At 34.8% G+C, this 16,056-nt stretch overlaps 1 pseudogene; it reads right to left on the bottom strand.

The window, feature by feature from the left end:
* Window positions 1-360: 360 nt before the first annotated feature.
* LOC113256984 (ribose-phosphate pyrophosphokinase 2-like) overlaps window positions 361-16,056 on the bottom strand; it is a 137,668-nt pseudogene continuing 121,972 nt past the window's right edge.

The raw sequence follows: 16,056 nt of genomic DNA, 5'->3' as shown, positions 1-16,056 counted from the left end.
GCAAATAATATATACCTGAATCTAGTTAACATCTAAAAAGGAAAATTGTAATATGACTCTCTGTAAGTTGATTAATCTTATTTAAGTTGGAGGATGAGCAGTTTTGGTATATTTGTATTTCTCTGGCTCCTCTTTTTGGTGGATATGTGAGTGCAGCTCCATTCAGCAGAGTTGACTGGGACCAATATATTTGGTGCTTCACTTAAATATTCTCATACAAGCAGCAAGGGATACACAAGTTCTGGGATTGCACTGCTTCTAAGCCTGCCTTCATCATCTTTTTTAAAACTGAAACCGTCAAATAGTTAAGGTCTACATTGCCTCTGTGTATGGCCAAGTCTATTCTAATTAGTTTATATATCAGAAATACTTGAAAATAAAAAGTGAGGTTAAATGATAGAAACAGTCTATCACATGGGTAAGAATAGCATCAACTTTGGTGGCTCCTGAGAGTAGCTTGTCAGCAATATGGCGGATGGTGCTACACGTGTCAGCCATGTCCTCCACGAGGACAGCCATGCGGTCCTTCACATGGCCACCAGATCCATCTGGTCCACTTCATTTGCTTTCTGACTCTCTTTGTGAATCAAGGCATTCAACTGTCTGCAATTGATGTGACCCTTTTAGCTCCCCTGGCATCAGGTAAATGATAATACAGGTACTCCATTCGGCAATGTTCTCCTGAATCCACTGCAGGACTTCAGGCTTCGTGGACAAATTATCTGCTGGAATCTCAAAGAATCCCTGGATTTGAGAGGCATGCAGGTCCACAGTGATGATGTGATCTGCCCCAGCAAGAGCAGAGTGGCCACAAATTTCGCAGAAATCGGAGCACGACTCTTGTCCTTTTATCTTGTCAAGGGTATGAAAAACGGGATCACAGCAGTCACCCTAGATGATGATGCGATTTTGTAGGTGTTGATCAGTTCCATCAGGTTGTTGTCGATACCTCCACAATCACTCTGGATGTTCTAGACATCTTCGCTGTTCCTGCTTTCACTGATTTCATCGTTGGTCTCCTGGTTGCTGAACTTCTTAGTGACCACCTTGCCCAGCTCCAGGCCCAGCCAGTTGGCCATGTGCTGGGACAGGTCCTGGTGCAAGCTGCCGCTGAAGAGCATGATGTCGGGCGTGGCAGAGTGGTGGGGGCACTGGAGCCTGCCACGCAAGCAGGAAAACACGGCTGTCCCTGACTGGTTTCAGTGTCATGGTGATTCTGGCATTACAGAATTATTTGTGAATTATTTATGTCTTTTTAGTTTTTTGGAAGCATATGTGTAGAATTGGTATTATTTTTTCCTTGAATTTTGGGAGAAATGATCTGTCAAACTATTTGTACCTGGATTTTTTTTAGTAGTTGTATCTTTCAAGGAATTTGTCCATTTCATGTAAGTTGCTGAATTTATTGCAGTAAATATGTTCACAATGTTCCCTTACTATCTTTTAAATATTTATAGAATCTATAGTTCTGTTACTTCCCTCATTCCTGAGTTTGGTAACTAGTGTCACCTCTCTTTTATTTTTTTTCTAGTAGTCTGACTAGAATGTATGTTAATTTTATTGATGTTATTAACCACTTTTTGGTTTCATTGTTTTTTAAAAAAAAATTTCTGATTTCTAGATAATTTATGCTCTGATATTTATTTTCTTTCTTCTTTCTACTTTGGAAGCTGATGTCATTGACTTGAGGTGATTCTTATTTTCCAGTGTAAGTATTAAGTGCTTAAAATTTCTCTCTAAGTACTGTTTTTTAGTGGCATTCTGCATGTTTTGATATGTTATATTTGTTTTATAGGGCTGTTGTACCAAAGTGTTATAAACTGGGTGGCTTCAAACAATAGAAATTTTATTCTCTCACAGTTCTAGAGGCCAGAAGTCCTGAATCAAGGTGTCAGCAGGACCATGCTCCCTCTGGGACTCTCGGTATAACTGTCCTTTCCCCTTCCTGGCTTTTCATGGTGGCGGTAATCCTTGGTGTACCTTGGCTTGAAGGTGCATTGTACTGATCTGTGTGTCTGTCATCGTGTGATGTTCTTTCTGTGTATGTCTCCTCTTCTTGTAAGGGCACCAGTCATGTTAGATTAGGGCTCGCCTTATCCAGTATTACCTCTTCTTGAGTTAACCAATTATACCTGTAATGACTCTATTTCAAATAAGGTCACATACATTTTGAGATCCTGGGGGTTTAGAACTTGAACATAATTTGGGGGGATGCAATTTAACCCATAATAATTGTGTTTGTATTTTCATTCTGTTCGAAATATATTCTAATTTCTCTTTCTACTCAATTTTTTTAGACCCATGGATTATTTAAAAGTATTTCTTAGTGTTTAAATATTAGAATTTTTCAATGTAATTTTTTGTATGTTGATGATAAATTCTTGTTGCTTTTATATGTCCGAAAAAATATTTTGACTTCATTTTTTCAAAGATGTTTCCTCTAAGTATAGAATTCTACAGTTTTTTAAAAAAATATTTTATATAATTATTTGAAAGAGAGAGAGCATAAGCAGGGGTGGGGAGAGGCAGAGGGAGAAGCAGACTCCCTGCTGAGCAGGGGGCTTAATCCCAGGACCCTGGGGTCATGACCTGAGCTGAGGGAGTCCTTAACCAACTGAGCCACCCAGGCGCCTATACAGTTGTCTTTTTTTTTTTTTTTTTTTTTGACCTTTTTTTCCCAACTAGAAATCTGCTGTCATTTTTCACATCTTCTTTTCTGTATATTACATGTTTGTTTTTAGGGGGCTGCTTTTAAGACTTTGTCTTTATCACTGATCTTTCGCAATTTTATTATGATATTCCCTGGTGTGGTTTTGTTTGTTTGTTTGTTTTTAAAAGATTTTATTTATTTATCTGAGAGACAGAGAGAGAGCATACAAATGTGGGGGGCGGGTGGCAGAGGGAGAGGAAGAAGCAGATTCCCTGCTTGGTGGCGAGCCGACACGGGCTCCTTCCCAGGACTCTGAGATCATGACCTGAGCTGAAGGCAGACACTTAACCTACTGAGTCACCCCGGTGCCCCTCTTTGTTGTGCTTAGAGTTCACTGAGTTCTTTGGACTAGAGATTTATAGTTCTCATCACATTTGGAAAGTTTTGGAGGTTATTTCTTCAAATATTTTTTGCTTTCCCTCCTCGTTCTTTTCTCCATGGAAGACTCCAAGTACACATATCTTGGGTTGAAGTTGTTTCACAGTTCACAGTGATGCTATATATTCATTTTTTTGAGGGGGAGAGGTTGTTTCGTTTTTCTATCCATGTTTCATTTTGGATAGTTTCTGTTATTTCCTCTTTAAGTTCACTACTCTTTTTCTCCTGTGGTGTCTAATTAACATTAATCGTATTCAGAGATTTTTTACCTTGAACAATGTAGTTTTTATCTTTAAAGTTTGGCTTGGGTTTTAAAAAAAAATCTTCCATGTCTTAACTTTTGGACATGTGGAATATATTTATAGTAACATTTCTAATGTACTTTTCTGCTAATTCTAACACCTGTAGTAGCTCTGGTTCAGTTTATATTGATTGGTTTGTTTTCTCATTATGAGTCATGTTTCCCTGGTTTTTGAATGTGTGATCTATATTTTTTGTTTTATGGAGGTATTATTAACTTATACTATACATATTTAAGATATCCAGTGTGATTTGATATATGTATATACTCTGAAATGATTACTGTAATCAAGCTAATATATCCATCACCTCATAGAGTTACTCCCCTTTTTGGATAAGAAATCATAGCAAATTTGAAATATACAATACATTAAACTAACTATAGTCTCCATGCTGTACATTAGATTTCCAGGACTTATTCATGTTATAGCTGAGAGTTTGTACCCTTTGACCAACATTTCCCCATATCCCCCACATCCCCAACCCCTGATAACTACCATTTTACTCTCTGCTTCTATGAATTTGACTATTTTTGATTCCACATATAAATGAGATCATGCAGTATTTGTCTTTCTCTATCTGGCTTATTTCACTTAGCATAATGCCCTTAAGGTTCATCCATGTTGTCACAAATGGCAGAATTTCCTTCTGTTTTAAGACAGAATAATATCACACTGTGTAGACAAATCACATTTTCTTTATCCATTTATCCATTGATGTCTACATAGGTTACTTCCACAGGTCTGCTGTGAATAATGCTGCAAAGAACACGGGATTGTAGATATCTTGAGACAGTGATTTTATTTCCTTTGATTATACACACAGAAATAGGATTGATGGATCATATGGTAGTTCATTTTTTCATTTTTCTGAGGAAACTTTCATACTGTCTTCCATAAAGCCTATATCAATTTATATAACTATTAACAGTGTACAAGAGTTCCCTTTCACCACATCCTTATCAACACTTATCTTTTATTATTTTGATAATAGCCATACTACTGGGTATGAGGTGATATCTCATTATCTCATTAGTATGGTTTTGATTTGCATTTCCCTGATATTAAGTCTTCTTATCACACACATACACACACAAGTAAATAAGTAGGGTGGGGGGAAGCTTCTGAAGGGGATAATATGTTTATGAGATTGATTATGGTGATGACTTCATGGTTATATATGCTCGTCTTCAAATTTGTAAAGTAATATAAAGTAAATATGCGCACCTTTTTGTATGTCAATCAGCTCAATAAAGTTTTTTAAAAAATTCTTTACTAAAAAATACTTGACTATAGTTTTAGTAAGGCTTCAGAAAATATTGTGATTAGATACATTTGCTCAGTCTATCATATTGAAACAGAGTCAGTGTTAGTCACTATTAACTATTAGCATTCTTCTAAATATTCTTAGGATAAAAAGATATCTTCAAAATGTACACTTGTAAAACTTCAAATTCGAAGTTAGCTCTTTGTCCCTTTCTTAGTTGAAAGTAAGGAAAAGTTGGGGTGCCTGGGTGGCTCAGTCCATTAACCATCTATCTGCCTGTGGCTCAGGTTATTATCCTGAGGTCCCAGGATCGAGTCTCACAAGAGGCTCCCTGCTCAGTGGGGAGCCTGCTTCTCTCTCTCCCCTTACTCCTCCCCCTGCTCATGCTCATTCTCTCCATCAAATAAATAAATAAAATATTTAAAAAAACAAAGAAAAGTCATCATCAGTGAAAATAGATTTCTCACTTTCTGGAGAAACCTAATTCTCACATTCTTAGGGAACAGAGGCACATTCAAAGAGGATTGATTATTTGGGGGGTTTTCTTGTGCATTATCATTTTGAAGATGGTTTGGGTTATGGAGTTCTTCTATAAGTTATGCAAGAACTAAAATATAAGGAGAATGTTGAAAATAAGTAGTGTAGTTCTTTAAACATTAATCTGTAATACCTGGACTTACTCCTTTGTAGGCTCAAATCCCTGCTCAATCAGCTTAGCCCTATTTTGTTCCTGGATAGATACACTAAATACTATGGAGTTGATCTGTGCCAATGACCTTTCTAGTGTGAGCTTGAGATGCTCCCTTCTTCCGTACATCAGTTTCTATGGAATTTTTCACTTAAAAGAGAGGCTTATCTGTTTGTGCTCACTTGGATAAAATGTTCTCATCATTATTTTGTAGTAGTGTTTACGTTTTCCGGTACCAGTCCGATCAAGTTTACAAAGTTTTGGCATTCTTTTTAGAGAAAACCACTTAATAAAGGAAACCAGTGCTGTATTACAAACTCTTCATTTTAAATATCTCCTTTCTTTCTTCTGACTCAACTGCAATCAAGCAAAACAAGATTGCTCTAAGAGAGAGATTAGAATAGTGGAAATTCGTAACTCTTAAAAGTTGTGTCAATTGTAGTTTAGTTTTGATTGATCTTATAGGAAGGTGCTCAAACTTTTCCTTTGATGCAAGGTTTCATTTAGAAAGTCAAGACATGCACCAATGAGCATAGGTGAATTTGCTACTTTGTTGTCTGGCAACAGTTTGGCTATTTTTATTGAAATAATGTTGCTTAAAAAAAAAAAAAAACCCTTGTGGATAGTTTTACTATGTGTTGCCAAGTACCAAAAAGATAGGCACTTTCAAAGTCCATGATAATATATGCTCAAGGTACAGGTGGTTTCCTCCCAATCATTACCCTAATTCAGGGGACTAAAACCTCATTTGTTAAGTCATTACTGGGAGAAATAACTTCTCCATTCTTTGTAAGCCTGCTTTAAGGAAAAAGCCTTTTTATTTCTCCCTTTAATTAAAATATACAACTGACTTTTCAAAACAAATATCAACCTAATACAATTTTCTAATCAAAAGGAGGAGCTGCAAGGAAAACTGTACTTAAAAATAAAAAGCAAATACTGTCTTCTTTGGGCACTTATTCCATGAAACTTTGTGAGTTTAAAACAGTAAAGAATCAGAACAAATTAAAAAATAAATGTGGGGTGGAGTTATTTTTTGAAGCAATGCCATGAGTTTCCTGGCTCAACTGGTGGGAGATGTCAAACAATAAACTGAAATAAATGAACACAAAAAACAAATAAGAACCACAACTTACACAAGGATGTGTTTTAAGTTTGGGAGAAATAGTTGTCGCTTGGCTGATAAGGCCCCGTTGTTCGGTTTTGCTTCTTAAATCAGAGCAAATATATTGACATGTGCCTCGATGTACATATAGAGTTTTTCAAAGTGATTCTTCCTAATATTGGAAATTCTTGGCCACTTTCCAGTCTAAGGAGAGGTTAGCCAAAGACTAAGGTTTTATTAAGACCACCCAAAATATCAGACTCCACCCCTCCTCTGAATCTGTGCCACTGTAATACAAATGGAGAAATCTTAAAGGGATGGAGGGTGAAGTGGAGGGCAGATGGGAGAGAGGAAGGGAAAAGGGAGGCAAAAGAAAATTCAATTTTTTATCAGATGAAATGAAATTCTCTTTTCTTTCTTTCTGCTTTCTGAATAGATGAAGACACAAAACCATTACATCATTTCCTCATTAGCATAGATATTTTGTGTTTGTTGTGTGTAGCCAGAAGAACACATTGTGATTTTCTATAATGCTCATATGTTGCCAACTGCAATGAGTATTTTGGGTATTGCTCAGATTTTGTTTTAAAGCATATACAGTATTTTTAGAATGTCTGTCCTAGAAGATTAGTTCTATTAGCTCTAAATTTGTACCACAATATTTTGCATGGCAGGCATCTATAGAAATTCATCGCATGGCATCTTGAAGTTTTATGGAAAATTCTCGCTCATTTTAATGAATCTTTTTGTTTGGAGGTTTTTGGGTCAAGATGCTGGGTCCGACTGAGATCCAGCTGAACAAAATTGCTTTAAAAGATTCCCGCAAATGTTTGTTAGAATCAGTCAAGACGTTATATAAGTACTTACCAGCAAAACATTCTTAACTGTCCTTCCTAAAGTTGTATCAGTTCCTTTCCTGAGTGTCTCCTCAATTTTTTTAAGTTAAATGTGAGCAGCACACTGAACAGAAAATGGTAAGTAGTTTCATGTGCTGTGCAGGAACTCAGTTATTTTTTTAACTAGCCATGAAATGGATGTGAAATGGAGAAATGCATCAGAAAATATTCCAGGAGTTAAAGGCAGGTCAAATTTAAGAGAAAGAGATGAAAGGAAATAGTTAGGGGCGGCTGGGTGGCTCAGTCTGTTAAGTGGCCGTCTTCAGCTCAGGTCATGGTCCTGGGGTCCTGGGATCAAGTCCTGCATCGGGCTCCCTGCTCAGCGGGAGTCTGCTTTCCCCCTGGCTTGTGCTCTCTCACTCACCCATTCTCCCTCTTTCTAAATAAACAAATAAAATCTTTTAAAAAAGGAAGCAGTTAAATAAACAATGTTAAGAAAGTATGATGGGGCATCAAAAAGAAAAGAACAGTGAAGGGAGGACAGGCATGAAGTGTGAAGATTTGGATAAGAGAACTGGATAACTGTGCTCTGGAAGACGTGTGAGATCCACTGTTAGTTGAAGAGGGATGGGTAGAAGTTGCAAGACTAATGACAAGAAGAAAGAGATTGAATAAAATGATTGTGTCTTGCACATGGTTCTCGTATAACTCTCCATGCGTGCTCCTAGGCCTTTACACTGCAACATGCAGTGCAGAGAACTGGTTTATTCACTCCTGTGACTGTTGCTTATTTCATATAAACATTCCCCTAGTGGTTTAAACATTTCTGGAAGCAATTAGGTTTCTTAGAAGTAACTCTGTGCTTTCCAATTAAGATGCTATGAAAAATGTTGCCAGTCTTAAAAGTCAGACATTTTTTATTACTGTGAGGATCCTTAAAATTCTCATGAAGAAATTATTGTCCATGGACTCAGGATCTTGGAAACTTCTGCATGTATACATCTAAATATCTATCTATCTAAACAAATAAATACAGGAGTTTTTAGGTGCTCCTATTCTGTTATGAATATATACATGCTTACAAAGACTGGCCTATAGTGCTCTTAATAAATTCATATTTCAACATTTTGAACTTGGGAAGAAAATTAAGAAAAGTTTTATTTTTTTTCAAACAAAGTTGGTTTGAGTTAGAATATTCTGTGAACAACAAACACTTCAAATCTCCATTTCTCAAAATGAAAAGAAAAAAAAATCCTCTCCTTCAAAGATCTATCACTTTAAATTGTACATCTTACAACTACACAGTTAAGTTCAAAAATTTAATCCTCAGTTCATTGACAATGCAAATTATTTGCCAGCATTTGGAAGTCAAACAGGGTGAGAGGGGAGAGCCTTTACATATTCCAGGTTTAATATCTAAGCACCAGATGGAAACAATTCTACAATGAAAGAAAGAAATCTGTTAGGATATTTTGGAGATCTGTTCAGTTCAGCAGCACGTCACTGGTTATGGAGGCCAATTTCTCAGAGGACTTATTTGAATTGCAGATACTGAAGTAGTGCACTAATTTAACCCAGAAAATGCTGAAATTTGGATTTATTTAAATTTTAATAGTTCTTAGGTCAGAACAGTACCCATTTCTCTTTCAATAATGACTTTTGTATACCTGAGACAAAGAATTTTGAGGCACTTAGCAGGAAGAGAAGGAATGATTTTTATTGAAATTGTAATAATAAAATTGGAATAATAAAAAGTTTTATTGTTAGTATCTACAACTATGACCATTTTAAGGGAATTATAAAATCATCTATATTTATTTCCTGCTATGAAAATCTTTATCCAGAACAGTTTATGGCATTTATTATTGAAGGATTTGAAACAATTAACAGCAATTAAAAATAGCTTATGGTTCTTTCAAGGGTGATTTTTAAGTGAATCTGAGCAGAAACAAAGGGCAAAAAAATCTGCTTGGTAAATAATGGATGGCTGAGCTTTGACAGTGAAAGACTGGGGAACTAGTGGGATATTAAGCAATAAATCTCTGAGGGGGCCTCTTTCATATTCATACCTGTGTTTTCTGGCAAAATAAGTGTCAAAATTTGCAGCCATATGACAGCAAAATTATGCATTACATGGTGAATTATAGATTTTGGATGAAATCCAACTCAAATACTTTCAGAAGAACTTGACATGATAAACAAAACACATTGCTTTTCCAAACTGCAGCTTGTTTAAAATTAAAAAAAACACAAAATATTGCTATTATAATAGATGATCAGAATGGCAATGTTCTTCACTCCCATTGCTATATTTTTAATTTATGAAAAATTGTGAGAGGACTGTATTTATATACAATGTACTAAGACCTTAAAATAAATGATTGAACTAATGGAAAACAGGCAGTGAGTGAAAAACTTGTTCATATACTTTGGGGAGAATAGGGGGAGTCTTTGTGAGGAGCAAAGGGAATAGAATATTCAGTCTGATTTGGTCCTACTCTCTCTGCTGTATATTTGGACTTTTTGAGCAGAGGGATGGAAATAAGGCAAGGGGAAATGGAAAGGAGTTTTAAAACAGCAAAGAGGAACAGAAGAGAAACGTATGAGGGAATAATGGTGAAGAAACTCTTATTCTCTTGAATCATCTCTTGAGTTTTAGTTTCTAGGTAAAGGACATTACTCACTGTTCATCTTCCAATGAGTCATCTTTCTGAGATAGTTAACCTACCTTCATAGTATTTCATTTAGAGAATGATCTGAGACTAACAGGAAGACAGATTTCGTGGTGCTGGGGTTGTATTGGAGCAATTTAGAGGGTCAAGAGGAGTAATTTAAACTTCCTCATTTAAACTTATAGTTTGCATACTTTGTGCTAAAAAAGGACAAATTTCTCAAACAATTTGCAGTTGCTCTGAGACATGGGAACTAAAACATCAAGAGGACAACTGGTCCATGAGTCAAGAAACATTCATTCAAGTCCTACATCTGCAGCGAACTGTGTGAGCTAATCATATCTGTTTTTTTCTTCGCACTGCACTTTTCTAGCCCGTAAAATATAGAGGTTGGTTTGGATGATTTCTAAGGTTCCTTCAGACTCTGAAAATCATTGTTCCTATGTTTACTTTATTCTAAGAACTGAAACACCTGTGCGGTCTCAGTATACTGAATATAATAAATATGTAATAAATATCTGGCAGAGGCCTGTGAATATTTGAATGCCCTTCTCCTCTTTTCATGTATCTATTTTCTGTTCTTTAGAACTGTAGAAATCTGTGCCTTATAAATTTTACATTTGGAAAACATCAGTTGGACAGCTCAGTTTATATTACTTGACCTGTTGATTGACTTGATTATTGAACATAATCAGTTTTTCTGGAATCATGGAGATATTTTTATAAGGAAGATTGTGGAAGTGTTTGATGGGGTAGGGAATTTTGTTTGCAAAGGCTGATAATATGCAGAGTGTTGAAAAGTAGGGTACTGGTGATTAAGATAGGGGTAGAGGAGCTAGGCCAGTAGTGGCCAGTCTTACATATTGGAGGGAATTTTTTTTCTGGGGAGAGGAGAGGAATTTTCTTTTACGCAGAGAACTACTCTCCAGTGTGTTCTGGAGGCATGATCCTTATACTGAGAGTTCAGAGTTAGCTCTTAATTCTGATTTTACATGAAAGTCACTGGCGTCTGTTCTTCCTAGTACCCACTTTATTCTGAATCAGTAGGGTATAACACAGCCTCTCTGCACTAAACCATAGAATTGAGGAATTTTAGGGATGGGGAGTACATCTTATTGGTGATCTTTTCCAATTTACTTCTTGAAGATGGCTACAACATGGTAAAGTGGTTATTAGAGAGGGCTAGGAATAAAAATATAGTATTACCCAGCTTCTTTGCCTTTTAGCTGATGAGTTTGGGCATTTAGTTTTTTGGAAATCCATCTGTCTTTTATTTATTAAAAACTTTAAAAATAATACTTTGTTGAGGTATAATTCACATGTAAAACCCACCCTTTAAAGTGTATATTTGCAGAGTTGTGCAAGCATCATTTTAGAGTATTTTCATCACTGCAAAGAGAAAGCCTACGCCTACTAGCTGTTCTCTCCATTTTCACCTACCCTGCAGACTTTCTTTCATGTAGCATCAGGTTTTCAAGTTCATCCACGTGGTAGCACGTGTCTGTCAGTATTTCACTCCTTTTTGTTACTGAATAATATTCCGTTATGTGGTTATGGCCCATTTTATTTATCCATTCATCAGCTGGTGGGCATTTTGGATGGTTTCAACTTTCTGGTTATCCTGAATAGCTGCTGTGACATTCCTATGCAAGTTTTTGTGTGAACACGTTTTCAGTTGACTTGGTTATATATTTAGGAGTGTAATTGCTGGATGAAATGGTAACTTTATGTTTAGTTTTTAGGAATTTCGTAACCATTTTCCAAAGTGACTGTGTTATTTTGTGTTTCTACCAGTGTTGTATGAGGGTTCTAATTATTCCACACCCTCACTAACACTTACTTGTTGTTGTCTGTCTTTTTTATTATAGTCATCCTAGTGTGTGTGTGAACTGATACCTTGTTTTGGTTTTGATCTGTATTTCTCTAATGACTAATGATTTTGTGTACCTTTTCCTGTACTTATTTGACTATTTGTGTAAATTCAAAAATATCTTTGAAATATTTTATTTTTAAATTGGGTAAATTATATTTTTGTTGTTGACTTGTAAGGATTCTTTAAATATTCTGAGTCCAAGTCCCTTATAACGTACATGATTTGCAAATATTTTCTCATTCAGTGTGTTTTTTCATCTTCTTGGACTTTGAAGCAGAAAACATTTTATTCTGATTAAGTATAATTTATCTATTTTTGTTGTTGTTGTTGTTGCCAGTGCTTTTGATGTCACATCTAGGAAATCATTGTCTAATCCAAGGTCATTAAGTTTTGCTTCTGTGTTTAAGATTTTACATTTAATTCTGTGATCCATTTTGAGTTAATGTTTATATATAGTATGAGATAGGGTCCAACTGTATTCTTATGCATTTAGATATCCAGTTGGCTCAGAATTCTTTTTAAAAAGACTATTTTTGGGCCACCTGGGTGGCTCAGTCCACTCAGCATCTGACTCTTGATTCTGGCTTGGGTGGTGATCTCAGGGTCATGGGATCCAGCCTGAGTCTGGCACTGTGCTTGTAGTCTGCTTGTCCCTCTTCATTCTCTCCTCCCCCTGCTCATGCTCTCTCAGTCTCTCTCAAATTAAATAAATAAATAAATAAATAAAATCTTTTTTAAAAAAAGGACTTTTTTTTTTTTTTTTTGGCCAGTTGAATTGCTTTGATGCCCTTGTGAAAGTCAGTTGACTATAAATGGAAAGTATATGTCTGGAGTTAAAATTCCATTCAGTTGATCTATATGCCTGTCCTTACGCTAGTACCACACTGATTTATCACTGGAACTTTGTAGTAAACTTTTGAAATTATAACTGTGAGTCTTCCAACTTTATCCTTCCTTTTAGAGATTATTTTGGCTATTGTGGGTCCCTTATAGCCATATGAATTTTAAAATCATCTTGCCTTGGGGTGCCTGGTTGGCTCAGCCATTAAGCGTCTGCCTTTGGCTCAGGTCATGATCCCAGAGTCCTGGGATTGAGCCCTGCATCGGGCTCCCTGCTCGGCTGGAAGCCTGCTTCTCCCTCTCACACTCCCCTTACTTGTGTTCCCTCTCTCGCTGTCTCTGTCTGTCAGATAAATAAATAAAATCTTAAAAAAAAAATCATCTTGCCAATTTTTGCAAAAAGGGCAGATGACATTAAGGTAAGGATTGCACTGAATCTAGATTAATTTGGGAAGTATTACTATATTAATAATAAGTCTTTCAATCCATGAACAACATATGATGTCTTTCCATTTATTTATTTTTTAATTTTTCAATGATGTTTTGTAGTTTTCAGTGTATAAATCTTATACATTCTTGTTAAATCTATTCCTAAGTATTTTGTTTTTTGCTGTTGTAATAGAGTTGTTTTAACTTTTTTTTCAGATTATGTATTGCTAGTGTATAGAAATATAACTGATTTTGTATATTGAACTTGTATCCTGTAACCTTGCTTTACTATTTTGTCTGTGTGTGTGTGGATTTTTTAGGATTTTCTAAATATAAGATTGTTATCAGTGAACGAAGATCATTTAACTTTTTTCATTTTAATCTGAATGCTTTTTATTTATTTATTTTTTTCCTTGGCTAATTGCCATAGCTAGAACCTCCACTGCAGTATAGAATAGAAGTGCGAATGGACATCTTTATCTTGGTCCTGTTCTTAGAAGGAAAGTATTTAGTCTTTCATGATCAAGTATGACGTTAACTGTTAATGTTTTGTAGATGGCCTTTATCCAGTTAAGGAACCTCCCTTATGTTTCAAGTTTGCTATGTTTTTATCATGAAGGGGTACTGAATTGTGTCACGTACCTTTTCTTCATCTAGTGAGATGATCATTTGCTTTTCGTTCTTTATTGTGTTAATGTGATATATCACATTGATTGATTTTCATTTGTTGCACCAGCTTTTCACTCCTTTGATAAATACTACTTAATCATGGTATATAATCTTTCTTTTTTTATGTTATTCAATTTGGTTTGCTGCTATTTTGTTGAGGATTTTACAGTTATATTCATTAAGGTTATTGGTCTGTAGTTTTCTCACAGTTTCTTTGGTTTTGGTGTCATGGTAATATGGTCTAATAGAATGTATTGGCAAGTGTTTCATCATCTTCTATTATTTGGAAGAGTTTATGAAGGATTGATATTAATTCTTCTTAAAACACTTTAGTGAAGCCATCTGTCTGGGCTTTTCTGTGTGGGACTATTTAAGTCTTTTCTGCTTGTTATAGGTCTATCATCATTTTCTGTTTTTTTCTGGAGTCAGTTTTCATAGTTTGTCTCTTCCCAGGAATTTGTTTATTTTCCCTAGGTTATCCAATTTGTTAGCACACTATTGTTTGTAGCATTTCCTTTCAATCCCCTTTTTAAAAATTTCTGTAAGTTTGGAAACGATGTCCCTTTCATTCCATATCTTAGTAATTTTAATTTCACTTTTTGCTTGGTTAGTTTAGCTAAATGCTTGATGTTTTCAAGTAATTTGGTTTTATTGATTTTTTTTCTATTGCTTTTTTTTTTTTCTATTTTCTATTTCATTTATTTCTGCTGTGTCCTTTATTATTTCCTTCCTTCCACTTGCTTTGGCTTTAATTTGCTCTTCTTTTTTCTAGATTCTTAAGGTGAAAGTCTGTTATTATTTATTTGAAAAAAAAAATTTTTTTTTTAAATATAGGCATTTATATCTGTAGCATTTCCTTTAGGCACTTTATTAGTGGCATCTGCAAATATTAATAATGTTTATTTTTTTCATTCACTTCAAAGTATCTCTAATTTGCCTTATGATTTCTTTTTTGTCCTATTGTTTTTTTTAGGAGAGTGTTTAATTCTATGTATTTACAAGTTTCCTGAATTTCCTCCTGTTACTGATTTCTAATTTTATTCCATCATAGTTGAAGCATACTTTGTATGATTTAAATTCTTCTAAATTTATTGAGACTTGATTATGGCCTAACATATGTTCTATTGTGGAGAACATTCCATGTATACCTGAGTGGAATGCGTGTTCTGCTATTGTTGAGTGGTATTTTGTAGATTACTTAGATCTAATTGTTCTATAGTGTTGCTCAGATTTCTGTTTTCTTCCTTATATTCTGCCTAGTTGTTCTATTCATTATTTAAAAGTGGGGTACTGGAGACGGTTTTTTTGAAGTGTCCATTTCTTCATTCAATACTAGTCATATTTTTGCTTCATGCATTTCAGAGCTCATTTGTTAAGGGAAAGTAAGTTTATAATTGCATGTCTTCCTAATGAATTGCTTTCTTTATCATTATAATATGTCTTTCCTGGTCTCTAGTTTCGTTTTTTCTCTTAAGCATTTTGTCTCATTTTAATATGGTCATTTCAGTCTCTTGTTTACTATTTGCATGGTATATCTTTTTTCATTCTTTCTTTTGATTTATTTGGGGCTTTGAATTTAAAGTGTGTCTCTTGTAGAAATATATAGTTGAATCATTTTTATTTATTTTGCCAGTCTCTGTCTTTTGATTGGAGTGTGTATTGCATTTGTATTTAAAGTATTAATGGTAAGGTTGGATTTATGTCCACCATGTTGGTGTTTGTTTTCTTTATATCTTATGTTTTATTTTATTTCTCCATTTCTCTATTACTACATTCTTTTTCAAAAATAGACATTCTCTAGTATATCATTTTAATATTCTTATTACTTCTTTTATTGTATTTTTGAGTTATTTTGTTATTAGTTGCCTTAGAGATTAGACTTAATAACTTCAAAAATCCTAGTCTGGATTAATACCAATTTGATTTCAATATTATACAGAACCTTTTCACCATTGTAGTTCCTTCCATTCCTTCACTCCTTTGTGTAAATATTGTCAAAAATATTATAAAAATATTTTTTAAACTTGATTCCTTTAACTGGAAAAATAGATGTAACAGTAATTTGATCTTAAGGTGTTATTGTTAGTACTAAATGACACTATTCATATGATGCTAACATAGCACTTTTCCTGGTCCATACTCAACAAAAATGTTTTCTAGATTTGGTGAGGTATGTACCACTTTTTAAAATTCTCTAAGTGAAAGGCCACTTGGTTGTACACTTTTTAAAATACTCTAAGTGAAGGGTGTTTCCCCACTTAAGAGAGAGTTTTTTCCCCATTGCTTTGTT

Source organism: Ursus arctos, unplaced genomic scaffold, assembly GCF_023065955.2.
Source record: "Ursus arctos isolate Adak ecotype North America unplaced genomic scaffold, UrsArc2.0 scaffold_4, whole genome shotgun sequence".
Classification (NCBI taxonomy): Eukaryota; Metazoa; Chordata; class Mammalia; order Carnivora; family Ursidae; genus Ursus; species Ursus arctos.
The sequence above is the reverse complement of the archived record's forward strand: the minus strand, read 5'-3'. Positions and strand labels throughout refer to the sequence as shown.